The 4,200-nt window shown below is 47.9% G+C and overlaps 1 pseudogene; it reads right to left on the reverse strand.

Annotated features, from left to right (window-relative positions):
- Positions 1-3,101: 3,101 nt before the first annotated feature.
- LOC124712827 lies at positions 3,102-3,219 on the reverse strand (annotated as a pseudogene).
- Positions 3,220-4,200: the final 981 nt, after the last annotated feature.

Here is a 4,200-nt window from a genome sequence, read left to right on the forward strand (position 1 = left end):
GTCATTTTCTGGAGTATTGCTGTGCGGCGTGGGATCCGCATGGGATAGGAATGACGGGGAAGACATCTAGAAAGTTCAAAGGTGGGTAACTCGTTTTGTACTATCGTGCAATAGGGGAGAGAGCGCCATGGATATGATACGTGAATTGGAATGGCAATCATGAAAACAAAGGTGTTTTTCATTGCAGCAGGGTCTTCTCATGAAACTGTAATCACCTACTTTATGCTCAGAGTGAGAAAATATTTTCTTGGTGCCCTCGTTCATAGGGAGGAATGAGCATCATAACAACATTAAATGTTCGTTTTCCTATCTCGGTGTTCTAGAGCGGAACGGTAGAGAAGTAGCTCGAAGTTGGTTCAATGAACCCACTGCCAGACGCGTAATTATGAATTTCAGAGTAATCATGTAGATGTAGATGTGTCAGGCATTTGTGCAACCTCCATCTGTCATTATACAAGGAAAATAAGGAAACAGTGCATCCAATACCCAAATAAGATCAAAGGTGCGCTTAATCACTGTGCCGCATCATAGCCCAAGGGAATCTGTGCACTATTGTGCCTCGTGAGAAAATCTTCTGCACGTGCTACATGTAGCGGACACAGCCTGATCATATGGCAAAACATGCCTGGACAAATTACAACACGGGAATGTCACTAGCTGCAGCTAAACCTCTCTAATACTTCCACGGAGCAAAGACAAATCCGGAGGTTCATGCACCCTAATAAACGACACTTTTAACGTACTTTAGGGTCGCTATGGTTCAACATGGTCACTGCAAAAGACGCTAAAAGGAGAACAAATACACATCACTCACCGTACCGCATTGTATCGATCTGCGAACCTTAGCCATTGGCCATACGTTGCAGCTGCGCAGAAATCGTCAGCTGCTGATGCTGTAGATGTATGGCTGTGGCACCAGGCGGGTAGATGTCGGCACTGGTGGCAACTACTTGCTGATAGAAGATACAGGAGTCTGGTCCAGTACCCCTGCAGTCGTCAGGCTTGTGTCGAGCAGGGTGCAATGATGAGGATCTGTAAACTCTCGAGAGCGCCAAGGAAATATTACCCACAGTGACATATTTAGTGTTCACAAATTGAGATTGCCTTCTGTAGGCACGTGGCCACCTGGCAGAACCGCTGCGCAGTGGACGTGCGCTCAGGGGACTAGCCCTCCAGCCCAGCCTGCAGTACCTGTTGTCATGCAGAGTTCGACCTGCGGCCTCCAGTTAGAAGATAAGAGGGCGGCAGCATCGGTGATAGCCGTAGGAGTGGTGCGAGCAGCAAGACTGGCTCCTCTTCACGATGGCGGATGGCGAACAGCTTCCTGGCCCTTCTGCTCACGCCTCCAGCAGACGAACGGGTAGGTGGCGGTCTCTGCACCCTGTCAGTGACGACCTGGAAGCTGCCACTGCAGCGTGCAGCTGCAGAGCCTCTCCAGCGAGACTTGCAGCTCTGTAGATGATCGCAGACGACCATGCCCGCAGAGGGTCGACTTACATAGTCTCTCCCTCCAAAGGACAGCCGCAGCTCAGATCATTGCTTAAGAGAGCCGCAGTATTTATGGTGGTGACCCACGCGCGCTGTGGTGTGGTGTGGGCAGCAATGACGTCATGTGTTCTAGTTTTACCGTTTGGTCAACACTTGTCGTGGCTTCAGACTTTCGTAACGTCGTCCTTCTGACTGTTTTCAACTGCGTAAGTGGCTGAATATTTAATGTTGCGCTGTATCTGCAGCTTCTCGTGACGCTCTGCTCGGTCACCAGTAGGACAGCATCTTTCTGTTGCCATGATGTCATTGAGATTCGTTCACGGACTTGGGCACTCGGCCGATTCCGCGTGTCGCAATCGCCTCCTCGTTCACCTCGACCTGCTCAGCAGCCCCCCCCCCTTCCCCCCTCTCCACCATATGCCATAGTCGGCAGTCTGACAGTGATCAAGGCGGTCTGGTTTCCGGCGTCGCCAGTGAAGAACTTTAATAAGTCTTTAGTGTTCTCCTGGGATACTGTTCCGGGGCGCAACAATACATGTCTGGGGCTCTATATGAAACAAAGCTAGAGGCGATGAGCAGCCACGTCTTTCACAAGGAGGCCACGCGGCAGTCGAATTCTTGTATTTGTTTACGTTTATGCTACGCCAGGTCGAAAACTCAAATATGACTCCATCAAAGCAGTACAACGTGCTCTCAAAAATTCTCGAGAAATCGAGTCTTACATTTTCCGGCCATCTTTAATACCCTAAAGTATGCTCCATTCCGTTGACAGGCAGGATGGCAGTGTGGCAGAATGGTCCCCAGCCAAATAGCGGTACTGCGTTCCATTCCAGGCTGTGGCAAAATTTTAAACAGAGTGATCACTTCTATGAAGCGTAAAATACGCAATGTAGGAAATAACTTAATTTGTCATGTCGTTTCATTTAAGCAATCATTATTAACGATTTTTTATTAAAGATTAGTAATTAAGAATTTATATTTACAATCTAACTGGATTTTGGTGTGTGACGTGTAATTAAAAATGAGACTAGAATTTTTCTTAAAAATGACACATACGTGTTAAATACCACAAATTTGCTCAATTTCATGTTTACATGACGTACATATTCAGACTAAACGAAAAAATCACGTAAAAATACTGAACGAAACAAGACTCCAAACAGAAATTCTCTGCCTTGAGTCTCTCAGACTTTTTCCATCTTTATGTATTTTGCTCTTGGTGGAAATGCTAGCAGAAAGTGCATCTCTGTTTAGAAATTTGCATCAGCCAAGAACCGAAGCAAGAACCAGTATGCGGCAGGCGAGTTTTCTGGTAGAGTCACTCTGACCATCAAGAAAAGAACTTACCTTAAGGTATTAAAGACGTTCGGAGAACTTCACAGTCTATTTTCTCGATAGCTTTTGAGAGTTGCGTTGAACTGCTAATTGCACTCCGTCGTCAGGCCACGGGTATACTACCGGGACCATCCGACCGCCGTGTCATCCTCATTGGAGGATGCGGATAGGAGGGGCGTGGGGTCAGCACACTGCTCTCCCTGTCGTTATAACGGTATTCTTGACCGAAGCCGCTACTATTCGTTCGAGTAGCTCCTCAACTGGCGTCACGAGGCTGAGTGCAACAGCGCATGGCTGCCTGGATGGTCACCCATTCAAGTGCCGACCACGCCCGACAGCGCTTAACTTCGGTGATCTCACGGGAACCGGTGTATCCACTGCGGCAAGGTCGTTGCCGTTGAACTGCTAAGACTAACTGAAATTTGGGTTCTGAACTTCACGTATGAATAATATCAAAAATTGCAAAAGTGTAATTGCCGTGTAGTCTCCGGGTTTCTCCCTTTTAACAGTGTAACCACTACTCCCTTATACTTTGCGCAAGTTCACTTCGATTTGTAAACCTCCTACATGTTTACTGACGGAAAAAAATCGGAACATCAAAAATTTCGGGAATACATTCGTCTAGGTAACATGTAAGCCGTTGCAGATGTGAAATGGTGGTGTGGATCTCAGTTTGTGCGATGGAGTTCCATTACTGTTGCACTTGGTCAACACAGGGAAGGTTAGTGCTGTTTGTGGGTGACGCTGGAGTTGTCGTCCGGTGATGACCGATATGTGGTCAACTGGAGACCGATCTGGTGATCGAGGAGGCCAAGGCAAGATGTCCACGCTCTGTTGGGTTACAACAGCAGCATGTCGGCGAGCGTTATCCTGCTGGAAAACATCACCTGGGATGATGTTCATGAATGGCAGCACAACAGGTCGAATCACCAGATTAACGTACAGTTTTGTAGTAAGGGTGAGTGTGATAACCACTCCCATACGAAATCGCACCCCAGACCATAACTCCAGTGCAGGTCCATGTGTCTAATAGGCAGACAGGATGGCTGAAGTAACCTATTTGTAACTGTTCGTTGTGTCACTGTAATGGCAACTGCTGCTCAGATTTCCTGCTGCAGATGCAATACGATTCGCCAGAGCCAGACGCCGAACACGATGGTCCTCCCTCTGTGTAGTGCCACGTGGGTGTCCGGAGCCCGGTCTTCTTGCGTCCGTACTTTCCCGTGACCACCGCTACAAGCAGTCATGTACAGTGGCTACGTTGCGCCAAGTCTTTCTGCAGTATCGCACAAGGAACCTCCAGCTTCCCGTACCCTATTACTCGACCTCCTTGAAACGTAATGTAGATTTGATAATGGAGTACTTCTCGCCGTAAAG

This window comes from Schistocerca piceifrons, chromosome 8 (assembly GCF_021461385.2).
Source record: "Schistocerca piceifrons isolate TAMUIC-IGC-003096 chromosome 8, iqSchPice1.1, whole genome shotgun sequence".
Taxonomy (NCBI): domain Eukaryota; kingdom Metazoa; phylum Arthropoda; class Insecta; order Orthoptera; family Acrididae; genus Schistocerca; species Schistocerca piceifrons.